The sequence below is a fragment of the Delphinapterus leucas genome, chromosome 4 (assembly GCF_059928025.1).
Source record: "Delphinapterus leucas isolate spDelLeu-1000000601 "Yukka" chromosome 4, BTC_Dleu_Yukka2, whole genome shotgun sequence".
Lineage (NCBI taxonomy): Eukaryota > Metazoa > Chordata > Mammalia > Artiodactyla > Monodontidae > Delphinapterus > Delphinapterus leucas.
This window is the reverse complement of record NC_143132.1, coordinates 105,166,750-105,187,794: the sequence shown is the minus strand read 5'-3', so window position 1 is coordinate 105,187,794 and position 21,045 is coordinate 105,166,750.

Here is a 21,045-nt window from a genome sequence, read left to right as displayed (position 1 = left end):
AGGTGACCTGAATTCAGGCTTTGGAGCTAGAAGTGGCATGCATCCTCAGCATGTTTCTATTCCCTTAAAAGATTAGAGGTAGAAGTCACACCCCACATAAAAGAAGTGTCCAATAAGGGAGGTTTGCAGCTGCCCCCAAATTGTCTCGTTCAGTTTCGTTCCTGATTTCGAAATAAGATTTGCCCGTTTCAAAGCAACATTTTCAGCACCCTCTACTCTCCTGCCCCCTTGATGTCTTCCTTTGGTTCCTTCTGCATCCAGCAGGGCTCCTCTCCCATCCCTGCTGACATGTCTACCTGGAACATCCTTCCTCTCATCAGCCAAGGCCCACGTCAAGTTCTTACCGTGCAGCCTCTGAGAAATAGCACTTTAACCCCTCCCCCCACCCTTGTGACGTTCACCTTGTACATATCTATTGCCACTTTGCCCTTTCCCTGTGCTAGAACTATACAGTCAGCCCTCTGTATCCATGGGTTCTGCATCTATGGATTCAACCAACGACAGATCAAAAATATTAGGGAAAAAAAGGTTCTAGAAAGTTCCAAAAAGCACAGGCAACTATTTACATAGCATTTACATTGTATTAGGTATATAAGTAATCTAGAGATCATTTAAAGTACACGGGACGATACTCATAGATTATATGCAAGTACTATGCCATTTTATATAAGGAACTTGAACATCCACAGATCTCGGTATCCTCAGGGGTCCTGCCACCAATCCCCCATGGATACTGAGGGACGACTGTACATGCTTATGTTTTTCCTTCCAGAGGCAGGTGCAGTTGCTTTTGACCTTTGTATTTCTCTCAAGATATTTATACAAAAATATATCCCATAAAACTTTTTGAATTGAATTCACTAGTATTTAATCCTTTTTAATATATAATTAATATTGTTGCTGTGCATCAATGACAGGAGAAAAACACTAAGTAAAATGAGGTTTAAATGTGAAGAGGGTAGAGACTTCAGGCATTTGTTTGCTTTTCATACCAGGTTGCACAGTTATGTTTCATTGTTCCAAACCTCAATTTCCAATAATAGATAGTGTCTTTCCTGAGACAGGAGGGAGGAGGGCAAGGACCGGGCTTGGTGCCCTAAGACAGGCATTTCCTTTCTCATTTTTTTTTTTTTTCCTTTCTCATTTTTAAAGGAGGTTAAATCACCTGTTCAGCCCCTCACAGTCAGTAAGGGCTGGAACCAGAATCTGAACTCAGGGCTGTCACATGCCAAAGGCCTGGTTCTCCCATCACACTACACTCGCTTCCTATCCAGACCACTCTTTGTAAATTAGCAACCCCCCTCTGTCACCAATGCTTTCCTCAGAGCGTTCATTCCCATCTGACATGTTATGATACATTTGTTTCCTTGTTCAGTGCCTGTATTCTGCTCACTAGAGTGTAAGCTGCATGAGGGCAGGAACTTTTTTCTGGTTTGTTCACTGATGTAATTCTACAGCTTACTTAACTGATGTAAAATTAGTGCTACTGACAGTTCCTCAATGATTGGAAGAAAACTTTTGATTTTCCAATTTACTTTCCTACACTCCAGAAGGTTCTTGTCTCTGCTCACCCTACCACTTCCCAAACTATGCCCTACAACTCCTTTTCTCTTGTTTTTGCCACAGGCATCTTTCATCCAAGTCACCTATATAAACCTAGAGCTGTTAATATTGTTGCAGAATTTCTTGCAGCAAATCATATGTGTCACCCATGGGCTCCCCAGTGTCTTAGTGATACTGCAGCATATAATTCAGCACACAATTTAGAGATTCAGAAAAATTTTTAATTGCCAAGATTTCTCCCTATTGCATAACTTTGCTACAGTAGCTTGTGCTGGGAACACTTATTAGGGGCCCTTTGAGTTAGATGCAGATAGAATAATAAAAGAAATGGACACTCTCTTACTGCTTGCAGAGACTCAGTTCTGTTCCTGTGGATCAGGTGTGCACCTGAAGCCACTTGAACACTTGGTACTCAAAGCCTAGAGTGTAGAAGCCGCCATGGAGAACAGCAAAGAGGTGTTTATAAAGGACCCTTGACACTGAAAGGCAAGTGTCAGAAATTGTGAAGGAGACTAAAAGCATAGGGAATAAAATCTAAAAAATAAACTTCAGTCTTTTTAAATAAACCTGGTTGGCTCATGCCACATATTTATTGGAATTAAGCTATATGGACATTTTGTTAAAGTTAATTTTGATGATCTGTTTGTATTTACCCCCAGTTCACCTACTCCACCCCTCACTGCATCTCAGTAAATGCCACTGCCAGCATTTACCAGATGCTTAAGCCAGAAACCCCAGGGTCTCTGCCTCTCTCCATTATATCCACTCACCAAATCTCATTGCATTTTTTTCATTTTTAAAAAACTGTGGTCTCCTTGGAGCGTTTCCCTTAGGATCTATTACAGTGTTGGTTTAAAATGCAGATTTCTTAGGAGGAAGGGAGGATATTGAGATTAAGTATTGACCTTTGTATTTCGGGGTTGGTTGTCAGCAACCAACCCTGCTGACACCTTGATCTCAGACTTCCAGCCTCCAGAACAGTGAGACAACAGATTTTTGCTGTTTAAAACCCCAATCTGTGGTACTTTGTTACAGTCGCCTTAGGAAACTAAACCAGCCATCTTCTCTTCTGTTATTATCTCAGACTCTACTTAAACTAAAAGAAAATATACAAGCAATACATTCTTCTTATAAAAGTTGGAACAGTTAGTACCTAGCATTTATTGAGAGCTTTTTTTCTAATGTACCAGATGCTAAGTGATTTACATGTTATTATTTCATGTAGTCCTCGTATCAGCCCTGTAATCTTCTTCATTTTACACATGAGGAAACTGAGGCACAGCAGGCTAAGTGGCTTGCCTATGGTCATACGGCTGTTACACGAGCTGGATTCGAAATGACACATGTGGCTCCAGAGCCTGGGTGCTCAACACCACGGCATAGCCCCTTTGATTACACCCCCAAACGTGGTGCCCTTTCCAAAACCTTGGAAGTAACTGCAGTTAGCTTCAGTGAGTAATGTGCTGCATTTACATATATGTGTGTGGGAGTATATGTGTATGTATCTGTCTCTATGAAAAGTACGCAGTGTTAAATATCCCTAAAAGGATCACGCATATCTTCCTATAACTTGCTTTTTTTCACTTAATTTATCTTAAATATTTACCCATTTTAATGAGTACATATATACCTTCTTCTTAGTAGTCTACTGTATGAAGTGTGTGTTTTAAAAAATATGTTGTTTTATACCATGAGTTATTTAAATTTATGTGCTAAGATGGGGGCAGCAGCTTTCCATGTCCTTGGAATACCTTCCAAACAGTGGTAGGAGCAGGAAGACGCACATCAATGGCTGTGAGATGAGGGTTTTAGGGATGGAAGGTGAGGAGAAGGTGGAAGGTGGCCACAGACCCCAGCTTGGGTGACTGCTGTTTCCTTCAATATCAGTTTCTGTTGAGAAGAGACTTTGGGAAGAAGAGGAATGTGGGCCTGGAAATTTCAGTATTTGGAATTCACGTACAACTGGGTTTCACTGGTTGAGTCAGTTAACTTCTCTGAGCTTTACTTATTACTTTTATTTAGAAAAGCAGAGGTAATAGTTCCTGTCCTTCCTTATCATAGGATTTCTTTGAGGAAAAAAATTAAATGAAATAAAAAATGGTTTCAGACACAATTGTTATTATGGTTATTATTACCTTTGTACTGTTTCTGGGTACTAGATATCAGAAATGTTGTTTTGCAGAGCCTTTGGAATGCAAACCACTGTATGGGATGCTTTTTATTGACTTTATGGGATTGTTGTAAGGTGGAAATCTAAATTTCCTCTCTTTTCTCCCCCACCCTTTTTTTTTTTTTTCTTTCATACATTCAGTGCATGGATGTCCTTACCACCTAACTCTTTGTTGAAAATTCTAGGATCTACATTTTCATGATATGAATTCTAAGAGATTTATAATGAATCAAACTTTTCAAGCCTTCTAACAGAGAGAGCATTAAATCATTATTTAATTTTAAAATACATGGTTTAGTGAATTCTTCATTGATTTGACAAACAAGATTACTTGGTTGCCTGCGTGCGTGTGCATGCATGTGTGTGTGTGTGTGTGTGTGTGTACTTTGCTCTCTCAAAACCATCAAATTAGTTTGCACAGGAAGACACACCCCTAATGCTTCAGTCATTTGGATCTCCTTTATCTCTGGTAGTCTGAGCTTCAGCTAGAACTGTTTTTTCCTTTCACCCACTTGAACGTGAATTGGGAGCCTGTACAGGTGCTGCTTTGAGTAATGGAATTTACAACAGACCTAGCCTTTGTTCTGTCAAATTAAGGAAAGGATACAGATGGCTCTTTGAATACAACAAAAAATGAAGGCAAAAGAGTAGAACCTAAAGGGACACCCATCAAACCATGGCGATGGTCTCACATAGGCATTTACTACACCAAGAAGAGAGGTTCTTTAGATTGATTACCAGAGCTTAAAAAAAAGTGAAATGTGTGTTTCTCATTTGTCTGGCTCTGTAACTCATATCCTTAACATCTTTGTTTGTGTTCCTGTTGCCACTGCATTATTTTTCATACAACATGGTGTGACCTGTACCATGTCATTCCTTTCTGGCTCTCCGAGTGGGTCACTCCCACTGGGGTGAGGGTTCCTTGCAATGATCCCTTTTTGTCTACAGGTCACTCCTGATCTAACACATGTGTTTCTGATGCTGACAGATGGCCAGAGGGTGATTCCTTCTCTGGTGTGGCCTTGGCTACTATTTAAGGATGTGAGCTCCCATACGCTGGACCTCAAAGAAGGTTTAAGCATACATTCACTGGTTCATGTGATAATTGCAAACCCATGGAGGAGAAAGCAGGAGAGCTATTAATTGCCCAATCTAGCTGCCTCATCCACTTGTACCTTACAGTGAGGGGGGATCTTGGGAAGGTGGGGGTCAGAAGCAGGAACTTCAGGAGATGCCTCTGGGTCTACCCTCTCCTCCCCTGAAGCACCTTCCTGCCTCCTTTTTCTGCAGTCCTTCCACTTAATCTCAGTATCCTCCCTTCCTCCTAAGAAATCTGCATTTTAAACCAACACTGTAATAGATCCTAAGGGAAACGCTCCAAGGAGACCACGCTCACTCTGAGAAATGATGGCCTGCACGATGAAGCAAGTTCCTTAGCATGGTGTCGGTGTACTTCCTGGCCTTTCCTGGTCTCCCTCTGCCCCTTCTTCAGCTTCCTCTTTTGCTCTTCTCCTGTACTCCTTCACCCAGCCCTCAACTCCAGGCACTTATTATTTGGCCAAAACTGAACCCTTAACGTTTTCCAAACACATGGAGTTACATCAAAATTCAGAGCTTTTGCACTGACCACAGTGGCCTGTTCCCACCTTCAGGCCTTACAGAGTCGTACTTACCCTCAGAGAGCCAGTGAGGAGCATCTTATTGGATGAGGCCCCCATGCCCCCTCCCTGTGCCCCATGACCCCTCTGCCTTCTTCCTCCTCAAGTTCTGATGCCTCATCTCTCCATCTGCTTGGGTCACTTCTGCCTCTGCTTACACTTCTCTTATTGTCCTTGTCAATGACTTAAAACCCAACTCAGATCCTCCTTGAAGTTTGTCTTGCTCTCCTGAGATGTGCTTTCTCTTTCTGAACCATTCTTTGCATGTCTTCTTAATCTGTCTTATGTTACCTGTAACATTCTATCTTAAAATTAATAATAATACACACATATACAGCACTTGCTTTGTGTCAGGCCCTATTCTAAGCACTTGATATAAATTAATTCACTTAAGCCTCACATCAACCTTTGGAAGTAGGTGCTACTATTGCCCCTCATTTTACAGAGGAGGAAATGCAACACAGAGAGGCTAAGTGACTTATGAAGTGACACCACTACTAAGTGGCTAAGCCATAGTTCAGTCCTAGTCAGTCTGGCTCAGAGACCATCCTCCAAACCATTATTCTGTGTAGCCTCTCTCTATATCTTATATTTTGTGGTTATTTGTGTACTTGCCTTATGATTTTTTTTTTCCATCTTTGCATCCCTGTGTCTCCTAGCACATGGTACTCTCCAAACACTTGAAAAATGGAATTCTATGGGGATGACTTTTTTAGGAGATCCTTGAAAATTCTAAATTTTGGGAACCCTTAGGAAAAACTTTCAGTGCTTCTGGGAATGGAATTTCCGGTGGTGATAAAGGGCAAAGCATAAATTCCTTTTGGCAGTTAGCATTTTCTCATGATTTTTATTCTCCTGCATACCTTTCCAAGCAGTTTTCAAGCAGTTTCATTTTCATTTGTTTTACATTTTCTTAAGATATGTTCACACTTATATTTTAAACGATGGAAAGAAAGAGATCACTTGCAAATGCCAACTGGGGAGAGTGTTTATTTTAAACAATGCTGTTCCGGTGTACCAGCTGCTGTTGCTATGCTTGCATATTGGTTGCTAGGAGTGGGGAGGAGAGTTAAGCTTGTGATGTCAAGATGGAAATTTGCTTCAACTTCGCATTCTATTGGCTAGGATTTTCTGGAATGAGGAATCCTCAAGCCTAAACAAGTAGAAAGGTACTTGGTTTCAGCTTGCAGAAATAACTTAAACTACAGAGATAATTAATTATAATCTAGTTATTTTCGAAGGGCAGAAGGAAACCTGGCAGTTAATACAGATTCAGAATTTGGACAAAAGTTTTAAAAGGTTTGCATCTCCCCAAAGGATGATATAAACCATTATTGAAGGCTAATATCGGTGTTGTAAAATGAACAAGGAAAAGCTACCTTTAATATTGGATACATTATCTGTTAAAGAAAGGATTTGTTTAATGTATCAGTTGCTGTATCAGCACAGGAAAAGAGAACTCACTGTTTTACATTGAATACAGATTTGTAGATTTATGTTTATACAGGAAATATTTCTGTGTGTGTATCATGATTTTGCATGTATTTTACATACAAACTCATTCGATAATAATTCCCTAAACACCTCCTACATGTAAAACGTTGTCTTAGGCATGAATGCAGGGTGACCATCCCAATTTATCTGGGATTTCCTCAGTTTTAGCACTAAAAATCTCATGTCCTGGGAAACCCATAAGTCCTGGGCAAACAGAGACAGTGGTTACTATACAAGGGGAAAACAAATAAGACTAAAATAGTGGCCAAGATTTTTCACTGTGGCAAGGAAAACAAGTTGAACACCCCAACAATCAAGGAACACAAATAATAAAAACCTGCATTTATTGAGTGCTTGTGAAGTAAGTTCTTTTACTGTCCCCATTTTAAAGATGAGTAAACTGAGACATAGCAAGGGTAAACGACCTAGTTAGTGGAGAAGCAAGAATTTAAACTCGGGAAGTTTGGCTTTAGAGCACATACCAGGTACAGTAAGTGGTGTTCGGGAAAGTTCTCTGTGAGGAGAGGCTGGTAGAGGCAGGAGCATTGCGGAAAGCATCACGGAAGAGCTGGATGGCTACACCTTGGCTCAGGTGAGCAGCATTAAGGAGTTAGGAAGAAGAGATGAAGGTGTTGTTAAAAAGAGGAAATCACACAAACAACGGTATGGAGTGAAGAACAGGCAGAGGCTTCTTTCTCCAGAGACAGGAAGGAGTTAGCCTGTGGAAGAGGAAGGAGCCCTTTCTCTGATATTGCAGACAATTGAATGCAACAACAGAGAGGGGTGGGGGAGGGCAAGGGAGAGGGAAGGGAGATCCTTTTGAAAGATCTGGAATTGGCTCTTTTTCAAATAACATTTTTTTAAAAAAATATTTATTTATTTATTTATTTTGGCTGCACTGGGTCTTCATTGCGGCATGCGGGATCTTTTAGTTGTGGCATGTGGACTTCTTAGTTGTGGCATGCGAACACTTTAGTTGCAGCATAAAATGCGGGATCTAGTTCCCTGACCAGGGATTGAACCCAGGCCCTCTGCATTGGGAGTGCATAGTCTTACCCACTGGACCACCAGGGAAGTCCCCAAATAACCTTTTTGGAGTCTGCTAATTGATGACTACAAATTTACCTTTACCTCCTCTGTTAAGCATCAGATGGTCTTGTTTCTCTTGTGTGTCAAGAGGTGGTCCTCTTTTCTGACCACAGGTCACTGCTCAGAGGCTATTCTCATGTTTAGAAGGCCAGTAAGTTTGATGTGTATGGAACTGAGATAGGGTAGGCCCAAGCTTCTGACTGAGGAAGACTCCATCCATCCTTCCTGCAACACAATTCTTATAAATAGCAGTTTCTTTTTAAATTCTAAGTTTGAAAAAAAAATCTGAGTCTTTGGTTTTATTTTCTACAATGTCCTTAACCAGACACAACATATGAGGGTGTCCTTTGGCTACATTTTTCTTAGAGATTATTAACAGTTTTATTAGACAGAATGATGCCCCCCACCCCAAACAATGTTCCTGGAACCTGTGAATATGTTCCCTTACATGGCAAAAGGGACAGTACAGATGTGATTAAAAGGATCTTGAGATGGGGAGATTATCTTAGATTGTCCAGGTGGGCTAATGTAATCACACGGGTCCTTACAGGAGGCAGGCGGGAGAGTCAGAGTAAGAGAGAGAGATGCTATGCTGCTGGCATTGAAGACAGAGGAAGGGGCCAGGAGCCAAGGGATGCAGGCGATTTCTAGAAGGTGGGGACACACTCTCCTCTAGAGTCTCCAGAAGGAAGGCAGGCTTCCAGACACTTGATTTTAGCCCAGTGAAACCCACTTATTTCTTGAGACAGGAAGGGGGCAGGGCACGACCTTTCAAAGAATGACATAGCCATTGAGGACATGACATAAACTGGTTAGAACCAACTAGGTCCAAGATAGCAGAAGATTCTCTCCTTCCAGTGGACCTTGAGCCTCATTATGGGCTCATTGTTATACATTAGCATATGCTAAATGACACACCCTCAGGCACCAAGACCAACCATAAAAGGCCAAAAAGTGGGCAGTGACCCAATTCCTAGAAATCTCCACCCCCTCCCCCAAATAGTTGGAATACTCCTCCCACTCGTTAGCCTCTGGTCAAAGGCAGGGTCACCAACTGGGTGGAGGAGGTGGGATTGAGGCTGGAAGAAGGGAGTTTGTGAGCTCCTTTCTTGAACTGTTTTAGGAAGCCTACAGGTGTCCAACAAGAGGATTCCTAAGCAGTAGGAAGGAGTTGAAATTGAACATTAATAATTTAAAATTTTAATATAGCCATGTTATAAAAAAATTCAAGAAAATAGAAGAGAAATCCTCCATAAACACAACTATAAGTTTAAGTCTTCATCTTAGGTTTGTTTCCTACACACTTAGAATCATGGTGTACCTGTATATCTGAATCCTACATTTGATTTTTACTTAATTTATTACAATAAATATTTTCCATGTTATTGTATGGTCTTTATAACCATCAATTTAACAACCATATAATATTCTATCATAGGTATATCCCACAATTCTCTTAATCATTATACTTCATTGATTCTCAAGTTTCCAATGTTTTCCTTTCATAAATGAATCTTGAACAACATCCTCATTCTTATATTTTTTTCCCACAGTCTAACTAGTTCTCTTATGGGTTTTATACATTGTCTTTCTTTAGCTGCCATGTGGCTATGAAGCAACAAGATTCATTTTTCACACAAACGTACACATGCTAACATATCCAGTGCTTGTTATCTGCTTTAAAGAAGCAGAAAGTATTTTCTTGGAGAAATATTTACATATTTCACTGGCATCTCTAATGACTTTGAACTTCTGGATTTGTTTTCTTCTTTGTAATTCCTTCAGATATAGCCTGAGTCACTCAGAAGAGTTAATCCTATGTCTCGTCTGTAGCCTCAGACCTTATTCTTCAGTCATATCATGCTCTGCTTTAGAGGACTTGGCTCTGATTAATACCAGGCTGGGCCCAAACCATTGTTACTACCCAGAAGAGTTCACCTGAGAAATCCCCACCTCTACCTCTCAGCTTCTGACAACAGGCAACACTCCCCTTGACTCTGTCCTACCTTATCCGTTCATGGTTGTTGCTCTTAGAGCTCCCTGAGATCTCTGGTACCTTGACTCATCCCATTTCTTCAAGATACTCAACCAGCTCTTAACTTCAACATCTCTCTGTGGTCCCCGTCACTTCATCCTCTCTTGCAGCACCCTTCTGTCCTGCCTTGTCTTTCTGCTGCCTCTGCCCTGATTCTGATTCCTTGATCAGTCCAACTGGGTGCCTTCTCCACTTCCACATCTGTCCCAGGGCCCTGCTGGGGTTGGGTAGCAGAGTGGCACCTTGCAAATGTGATCTCCCACCAAGATGTGTCCTCAGGGCTGCTCAGTAATCCTTCCCTCCCAGGGCCATCCCTGCTTCCTCTCTCACTCAGCTCCTGGCTCTTGACCAACAACTTTTTGTTGAACAACACAGAGAAAGCAGAGGCTGTCAGGTATGAACTTCTTGACTTCCCCACTCGACATCTGCAATTTTTTAAATTTAAATGCTGCCTTACTTCCTTCTATCCTTTCTAACAGGAAGCATTGTTCCTCTTTCATTCCAAAGCTAATCCTTCCACCTTCCACTGATATCATCCATTCCAGGTCGTCTCTCATCAATAATAATCAATCTCTCTCTTCCATTTCCACTGGCTCATTCTTTCAATATGGAGATACACTTAAGACTCTCCCATCTTAAGGGAGAAAGGAAGATGGATTTGTGTTTAGTACCTACTATATGTTGGTCACTTAAGAACGTATTATCTCATTTAATCTTCATAACAATTTTATGAGTTAGGTGTCATTATCCTTGTTTTTCAGATAAGAAAACCAAGATTCAGAGAGGTTAACTAATGTTTTAAGTTAGTAAACTGGCTCCGTCTAATGGCAAGACCACGAATGCTATCTCCTTTAGCCAATTCCAAGTTCTCTTCTCTTTCCCTTTACAACCATATTTGTTAACCAAATAACAAACTGCTCACTGATATTCCACTTCAACGTGGTTTACTGGTGACTTGTCTGTGTGAGAGTTATTTAAAATGTATCTACACACTGAATATGCAATCGGTAGCTTCTTAACCAACCTTGAGCCTGCTTTACTAGTCAGCAATACAGAAAGAAACACCACTGACCAATTGTTTCTTTAACTACCCACTTAACTTGTGGGTGTTGATCACTGTCTGTAGCATCCTTTTCCAGAGGAAGGGTAATACATATATGAATATATGAATAGTAATACTCAGTGGTATGATGGTGAATCTGTAATAACCACTTTCTGAATAAAAGTCTTTGATTAGTAGTGTTTGCCAATTCCTGTGGTGTAAATAGTCCTACCATGAGGAGTATTTAATAATGGTGGTGCTTAATGACTGTGTTTCAAAATTCGTAAAAATTTAGTTATCATGAACTAAGTGGTATGCTGATTCCAGCACACAACTGAATTAGCTAACAGTTATTGAGCATTCACTAAGTGGTATGCAACGCTCCAAGTGCTCAGAGGTATTATCTCAGTTAATCCTAAACACCTTATGTCCATTCTGCACATGTGGAAACTGGAATATCAAGTAAATTGCCCAAGAATGTGCCCTAAGTGTGGGAGCTGGGATTGTACTAGACACCTAAAACTGCTATCTTCCTTTGTGAAAAATATGCAAATATCTCCTATTTTAGCTTACCTTATTTCTAATAACTTAGAAGGACCTGGTTTGAATTTTGTCATCATATACCTTATGAAGAAAATGTATTTTTAAAATAAATATGTAATTTTCTACCTTAGTAGGATTAAGTACCAGGAAGGCAGGAGTCTGATCTTCTGGTATTTTTGTATACCTACTGTTTAGTTCAGTGCCCAGCATGTAGCAAAGACTCATAAGGAATGTTGAAAGAATGGAATATAATAATTCTTATCCCTTCATTAAAAGTTCTCTAAAACCTCTGTAAGGTATGTAAATGTATTTAAAATAATCAAGTATTTTATGTTTATGTCGCTTGACAAAATAATACCACTCCTGGGAATTTATCCTTATGAACTAATTCAAAAGGAGAAAGAAAAAAAGCGTTAGGCAAGAAAATGTTCATTGTAGTACCAGCTACATAGCAGAAAAATGAGACATACATAAATATCCAGAATAGTGATGTTAAATGACATTTCTTCAAATGAATGTTGTACAGCCAATAAAGAAGATGATGGAAAAATAAAGCAGGATACATTTGACTTGATCACATAAGTCAGGGGCCATGTTACAAAGTGGCTAAGAGTACAGACTTCAGATTTGGACCCACCAGAACTCAATTCCAGGATCTTTTAACTGCCCATACAACCTAGGGCAAGTTGTTTAACTTTCCTAAGTGTCAGTCTCCCCTGTACAATGGGGACAATGCTCTCAGAGTCATTGTGGGGATTCAATGAGCAAGCATGGAAGTGCCCAGGACAGCACCTGGCACCCTGATCTATTACCCATGCAGATGGGCAAGGACTGGCAGGGAATGTGGATGAGGGAAAATAATTTATGCTTTTGGGTGGGGGGATTATGGATTATTTTTAGTTTAAAATTTTTATTATATGACATACATGCAATAAATAGCAACCAATTAAAAAAGAAAGTCACTTTTAAAATATCCTACAAATTAGCTTTAGTTCTGATTTAGACAGTCCTCTGTCCAAACAAGTGAGGTCACTCGGTGAGTGCACCCTGGCTCCTCTCAGGGACCTCGCAAACAGAGCCAATGCTTCTACGCTTCCTGCCGCTCGTGATCTGTTGAGACCACCATTCAGTCGTTCACCCAATTTGCGCCAAACATGTGGAAGGGACTTACTTTCATGCTACCAGGATACACATAGAGTCGTGCTCATCTGATAATGATGAAGGTGTGGCCTGGTCCTTTGGATTCCTACCCACGTGTGGAAGGTATCTTGTAACCTTCCAGGTTATCAGATCACACACTCCTGTTTCTCTTCTTCCTCCTTGTTTATCTTCCTCTTATCAGACTGAAATTGGTAAAGATGAATGAAAGGTGCCTGCATTATCCCTGGACCTGCAAACAACTCGAAATATTTCCACACCGAAACCTTAGTTCTCATAAATCTTATTTAGGTGAACACCTTGCTGGATCCACAGTGCAATATTTGGATCACAGTTTTACTCAAAGTAAGATTGTTGGGTGCATAATATATCTGAAGTCATTATGGTAGAGTTCCATGTAGCAACAATCAATAATAATTATCTTGGTATAAATTATTTTCATTCTTTAGGGCCTCAAGACTCAGAAATTTTTAGAGAAAATAGCCTTCTGAGTCTTCAACTCAAGCAGAAATAAAATCCAGAGTTAAGGGTAAGCTCAAGGCTTGTCACCGCCTGCTCAAATGTGAGAGCAGAGCTTCGGGCATGCCCAAGCCTGCTTAGATTCCTCTTATTAGTGGGGGCATTTAATTAAACCAAGACAGTCTTTCTGCCTGACCAGGGCAACTACTGATGAGAATAAAATTGATGCGAGATGAACAGTTAACAGCAGGAGATAGGTACATGGGAACAAGAAATAAAAAAGCTATAGTCAAACTGAAGAATATTTCTGTAGTATATTATATTTGAAATTTACTGCTGTGTCTAATAATCATCCCTCACTTCTCTCCAGCAGACATGTGACTTCATTATTTTAAATTTTGGAAGCTTTTGTTTTTGAAAAATGACAAAAATCTCGGTTCTCCATTCCTCATTAGGGTACATATTTAATTGTGTTCCTCTGTTCATTATCTTTGTTGCCATTCGACCAGAGGAGTGCTGGCAAAAATCATGTAAATGGCTATGTCTGACTTTTCCAAGGTATTTAAAATTCTATTGTTGTTTCCATAAGCCACAGACAGTGGGTTATTTTTCATGGACAGACAGTGCATTCTTCTCTTGTGGTTTTTATGGACAGACTGTGTAAAATGATAACACAATGAATGGGGTACCAGCTCTACTATTTCCAGGGCTTAAATCAGCTATTTCAGACAGAAACTCCGTGTGGTAGAGCACGTTTCAAATAGGTTTGCAGGTACAGCTATCACACAGAATTGTAGCATCTTTTGTGATTAATTCTCAAGAAAAGTTAATGACATTTTTCACAATAAATTAGAGCTAAGGTGAGGGAGATTTCTGTAATGTAGGTTCAGGGGTGACCTGAATAAAATCAGTAAGATTTGGATGGCAGAATTAAAATAGAGATCTGATCCATCTTCAGAATGGCAAGGGTTTGGATTATTGTGGAAGGTAAAACTAGGGTAAATCTTCTACTTGCCTATTCATAGTCCCTTCCATGTCACATGATAGTTTTTCCAATGTTATAATATACCATATTCACTAAACTCACTTCCACACTCTCTCTTCCTGAAAGGGACATTTCTTCATTGTAATTGTTTTCAAAGAGTCTATTTTGAGGTTAATTTATAATTAACCCTAACTTAATCATAGTCGTTAAAGCTTCCACTTTGTTGTTTCTTTTTTAAACCTGTTGTCTAAACTAAAGTGATTTCTTAAAACTGTCTCTAAGGAGTGTGAAGAAATGTCTATTTGCAGTTAATGATCCAGAAAATCAAGAATTACCCCCAGTTTGACAATAAAGAATATTTTTTATCAGTTTGAAATTCTTTTTAATGGAAAAATTCACATGGAATTAATTTTTGTGCATAGCTTTTAATACAAACTTAAATTCCTAGCTCCCCAGGTGTGACATGTGATCAGATCTCTTTTCTAGTTGTGTTTCCTTTGGAATCCTAAGTTTGTACATAGATTCTCTTTATCCAAAACTATGATGGCCACACTTTTTATAATGATTGGTGTTTAATAAGCAGATTCATTACTCAGTAAATAATAAGAATGTCATACAACACATATGAAAATAGTTTCAAAAATCACTGAAAGAATTTCAGCACCATTCTACAGGCTTTCCATTCAATCTTTTTCTGATTAATGTGATTGATAAACTTGTAGAGAAATTATATTGTATAATACACCAGAGAGAAGGTACCGTATTTTTGGCCATCTAAAAAACAATAGCGGAAAAATGTATCTGCAGTTACTCATAAAGTATAATACTCTTGGTGATAAATCCATTTTATTCACTCTTTTATTTATGTCTCCTCTGCTCTTAAGAAGGGGATAAAGTGGCTTATCATTAGGATGACCATATAATTTATCATCCAAAATTTTGAGATTAATATTAATCATTGTACTGGGGCAACAGGCATAAACTAGCACTGTCTCAAGAAAGCTGGAACATATATTTTCTCCACTTACCAAAAAGCTGAAAAAAGCAATAAAACCATAGCTTAGGCAACATAAGGAGGGATAATAAGGAAGAAGAAGTAAAAAACTATCCTGGAATATCTGCTTGACTTTGATCTATCTAGATACAACCTATATATCACTTAGCAGGTTAAGAGTTGGGAATCTCCTATATCACTCTTTCCTAAATAATTAGAAATACTGTATTAGTAAGGGTAGGGTAATTGCTGAAATAAAGAATTCAAGATCTCAATCGCATAAGACAATACATTTTTCTTTCTCATTCACATCACAGTCCAGTGTAGATTAATGATAAAGTGGTCTTTGGTGGGCCATGGCTCAGGAACCTAGGCAGACAGAGGTTACTTTCTCTTGAATTGGGGCAAACAGGGTAGCCTTGGGTATAAACATCCAGCAAAAAGTTGGGAGAAGAAAGAGGGTGTGGAGGATCTCATGGAACTTTTGTCATGTGCCAAATCTGAAAGCGACATGCATCACTTTCTCCCACATTCCACGGCCAAAACTCAATTGCATGACCCCATCTACCTTCAAGGGAGACTGGGGAACGTGGTCTGGCCGTCCACCAGGAGAAAGTGGAAATGGACTTTGGTGAACACATAGCAGTCTCCATCACTCTCCACCATTTTGGTTACCAAGTACTGATTTCACTCTTCCTCCTATACACAGAGTAAGGAAATCTCATATAGTTCCTGTGTGGAGCTCGAACTCTAGAATCTTTTTATCAGCTTCAGATGTGGCTCCTTATGATCTGCCGACCTATGAATTAGAAAGACAGCTTATCGACTCCTCACCTGCCTTTTCCATACATTCAGTAAACCATGATGGAACAGGGATAAACACCATGGCTGACATTTTCTGTAGGGAAAACAGATAATCAGTAGTCAGCCAGAAAGCAGTTTTCTTTCTTTTGCTTTTACAGAACCTTGCATTATTCTTTAGCTTTAATCACAAATGTCATCGTCTTTCCTTTTTGCTGTTACTCCTCTTGAGAAATCACCAGAGTATTTGTATTATACTAAGAACACATTAAATCTGTTTGCTTTTTTGTAACTCAGATTAGCAACTTTGTAGCTACTTAGTAAGACCCTCTACAATCCTCATTATTTAAAGCATATAATGGAGTTAACAAGAAAAAGAGCTTCTTTATCAGTGGTTGTAAGGATTACGGAAGATTTATGAGCTCTAAAAGAGTTGAGAAAATTACTTCTGAACCAAGATATACAGGAAAGGAGGAAGTAGTGTAGGAGCAAAGTTATTTGGTTTCCTGATATTCAAATTCTTGTAAACTGGCTTATATCTTTCTATGTCACCCTAAACTTTGGTATTCTAATTTTTGGTTTTATATTTAGTGCCTAGGAACCATAATGATATCACTTGATTTTGTTGGCACAATACCACTGCGGCAGAGAACTGGGAAAATGTGTGAAAGTCTGATAATATTTATTGAAGATTTTTAATGCTTAAATAGATAGAAGAATAGCAAATAAGCAGTTTCATTTCTTAATTTTTAATCTCAAAATAATTTTAGAACCACAGAAGAGTTGCAACCATAGTGTAGAGACTTCCTACATACCCTTTACTCAGTTTCTTCTAATGTTAGCATCTAACATAACCATGGTACAATTTTCAAAAGTAAGAAATTAATTTGGTTGCTTCCATGTCCTGGCTATTTTAAATACAGCTGCAATGAACATTGTGGTACATGACTCTTTTTGAATTATGTTTTTCCCAGGGTATATGCCCAGTAGTGGGATTGCTGGGTCTTATGGTAGTTCTATATTTAGTTTTTTAAGGGGCCTCCATTCTGTTCTCCATAGTGGCTGTGTCAATTTACATCCCCACCAGCAGTGCAAGAGGGTTCCCATTTCTCCCAAGAAGATATACAGATTGCCAACAAACATATGAAAGGATGCTCAACATCACTAATCATTAGAGAAATGCAAATCAAAACTACAATGAGGTATCACCTCACACCAGTCAGAATGGCCATCACCAAAAAGTCTACAAACAATAAATGCTGGAGAGGGTGTGGAGAAAAGGGAACCCTCTTGCAGTGTTGGTAGGAATGTAAATTGATACAGCCATTATGGAGAACAGTATGGAGGTTCCTCAAAAAACTAAAAATAGAACTACCATACGACCCAGCAATCCCACTACTGGGCATATACCCTGAGAAAACCATAATTCAAAAAGACACATGCACCCCAATATTCATTGCAGTACTATTTACAATAGCCAGGACATGGAAGCAACCTAAGTGTCCATCGATAGATTAATGGATAAAGAAGATGTGGCACATATATACGATGGAATATTACTAAGCCATAAAGAGAAACGAAATTGAGTTATCTGTAGTGAGGTGGATGGACCTAGAGTCTGTCATACAGAGTGAAGTAAGTCAGAAAGAGAAAAACAAATACCGTATACTAACACATATATATGGAATCTAAAAAAAAAAAGGTTCTGAAGAACCTAGGGGCAGGACAGGAATAAAGACGCAGACATGGAGAATGGACTTGAGGACACGGGGAGAGGGAAGGGTAAGCTGGGACTAAGTGAGAGAGTGGCATGGACATATATACACTACCAAATGTAAAACAGATAGCTAGTGGGAAGCAGTTGCATAGCAGCGGGAGATCAGCTTGGTAATTTGTGACCACCTAGAGGGGTGGGATAGGGAGGGTGGGAGGGAGACGCAAGAGGGAGGAGATATAGGGATACATGTATATGTATAGCTGATTCACTTTGTTGTAAAGCAGAAACGAACACACCATTGTAAAGCAATTATACTCCAATAAAGATGTTAAAAAAAAAAGAAATTGATTTGGTATAATATGATTAACCAAGCCACAGGCTTTATTTGGCTCTCATCATGTCCTTTTTCTGTACCAGGATCTGATCCAGGAGCCCATGCTGCCTTTTTTTTTTTTTAAGGTTTTTTTGATGTGGACCATATTTAAAGTCTTTATTGGATTTGTTACAATATTGCTGCTGTTTTATGTTTTGATTTTCTGGCCGTGAGGCATGTGGGATCTTAGCTTCCCCACTGGGGGTGGAATCCGCACTCCCTGCATTGGAAGGCAAATTCTTAACCACTGGACCACCTGGGAAGTCCCCCATGCTGCATTTTGTTGTCATGTCTCCTTAGACTCCTCCAATCTGTGTCTATTACTCATTTTTCCTCGTCTTCCATCACCTTACCTCTTTTGAAGAATATTTTCATGTATTTTGTAGCATGCCTCAAATTTTTGGTTTTTATGACTTTTTCTTGGGGTAAGACTTAAGGTCGTGGAATCTGAGGAAGAATACCACAGAGAGAGTGCCTGCCTCCTATCATATAGGGAGCCTTATTACATTCAACTGACTTATCACTAGTGATGTTGTCTTTGATCATATGGGTAAGTGGTACCTGTCAGGTTTTTCCATTGTAAAGATACTTTCTCTTTGTCATTAATAAACATTTTGTGGGAGACACTTTGTGTTAGTGTTTGTATCTCATCTCTCACTGCAGGTACCTGCTTTCCTCCAGATTCTGGGTAGTTACTTGCCCTGCAACCTCAGCAGTCTGATGGTTAAGAGAAAATTTGTTAACTTTGTATCTGTTTGTTTGTTCAGCATTTTTGTTATAAGTTTGAGAGCATCGCTGTTTCCACCTCTCAACAGAAACCAAAATCCAATATTTGAGGTTTAAATACATGCTCTTAATATTAACTATCACTGTTAGTTGTCATGGTGATTGATACTCCAACATTCATTCTATTCCAGAATATTAGTCTTAGTCAAATTTTATCACCCCATTTCTCCTACCAGTGTTTAGTTTTGGAATAGGACGTGACTCACTTTTGCCCAATGAGATAGGAGGGAAAGTGTGCTATAGTCCTCCTAAGGAAAATTTCTTTCTCTTAATAAAAGGAAATAAGTAAAAGATAGTTCACCTTCTACCTCTGGGTTTAGCTATTTCTGGATGTATTGCCTGAAACTATGACCATCATCTTGTTTCCAGTATGAAAATAAAGCCAATACAGAGGACAACAGAACAAAAAAGTGGAAAGAACCAGATCTTTATTGGCATTTCTCAGCTGCTATTCCAACCAACCATGGAATCAAGCCTATTTGTGGTTTTCTACTATGTATTATTGGGTTTATTGTTTAAGCTCAATTTGAGCCTTGGTATTTCAATTACTTGGACCCAATGACTTGTAACTGCTATCACCGCTATAAGTGAAGTATGAGTTTTGTGCAGATATGCTACAATCTGTTTATCCATTCTACTGTTTGTGGGCATTCAGGTTGTTTCCAGTTTTTAGCTTTTAGGAACAGTACTGTTATGAATATTCCAGTACATATCTTGTACTGAATATGTCCACATTTGTTTTGTGTATATACCTAAGAATGAAATTTCTCAGTTATAAACGATGTGCATGTTCAGATTTAATACATACTACTAAATACTTTTCTAAAGGTGTTACATCAATTTACCCTCTCAACAGAAATGTATGAGAGTTACAGTTGTTCCATGTCCTCGTCAACATTTGGTATTATCAGTCTTTTCATTTAGGCATTGTGATGTGTGTGTATGTGTAGTGATATCACATTGTGATTAATGTTATTTATATATGTACTAATATTTATATTCATATCCGTTCTATATCAATTTCTATATATTTTTTTATCATTTTAGAATCATAGCCTGAGTGTAAATTGTTGGGAGACCACCAAAAGACAGTTAATATTCATGCAAACTAAAGATCTTTACACTGTACGTGAAAGTAAGGTGGTGAAAAGAGACAGATCTTAAGCTTAAGTGTATGTTGTTCAATGAATAAGCTCTAGTCCATTTCTAAGAGTAGAGCTGTTTGTAAAGTAGAATAACAAGATAAAACAAAAGGCAGAAACTGCTTCAGCTTGTAATATGAGAAATGAAACTTACTCACCAATGGGAGAGATATAAAAAGGCACAATGGAAAGAAGGGTCTTCATCAAATGATTTGCTCTTTTTGGGCTCATCTGTAAAGTGAAGAAGAGTTAGCTGATTTCCATGTTCTTTTCACCCTGTCTGTAGTATTCTGTGTTTATTGATTTTCTCCTCAAGAATTTTCATTATATTCTTTTAACACAAATATTGATTGTCATCCACACAAAATCCTGAGACCAACTGTGGGATCAGGAGGGCACCCTTAGGTTCAAATCATTTCCCATGATCATTGGAGAACAGGTGTCCCGATGAAGGATCTCTTTGGCTCATATCTAAATGTGGGCAGGGGCGATATGGACACTTCTCTGGAGAAAAAGCTTCATTTTTTCTTTATGTTGAAACTCATACTTGTGAGCAGTAATATTAACCTGAAATAAATAGACTGCCAGATATTTCTCCAGCAAAGATGGATATCTTTATTCGGGATCAGCAGAGAATTGCAGTTCAGTATCTGCGACCATGGCAAGCCACATGCAAGTTCCCCCACAGCAAGGGAAGAGAGCTCTTTTATAAAGGAGAAAAGGAAGTTGACAGGGATATAGTTAACAAAGAGTCCATGGCTTTTCACTGGCTGAGTCCTTGCTAGGAAAGAAGAGTCTTTCTTCTTCCTTTTGTTCTCTGCTATAGTCATAGGGCATGAAAGCTCCCCCTTCCGGTCTTCTGACTCTATTTAGTTGAGGTTTCTGTTTATTAATTTTTTTTTTTTACAGTAGTAAAGGTCACTGTTTCAGAAGTTGGAGCATGAAAATCCCTAGATGTTGTTTTTGAGAGGAGAGAGCTAACTGTTAAGACAGACAAATAACTATTTGGGCTTCACAATCCCCTGACAAAAGCATA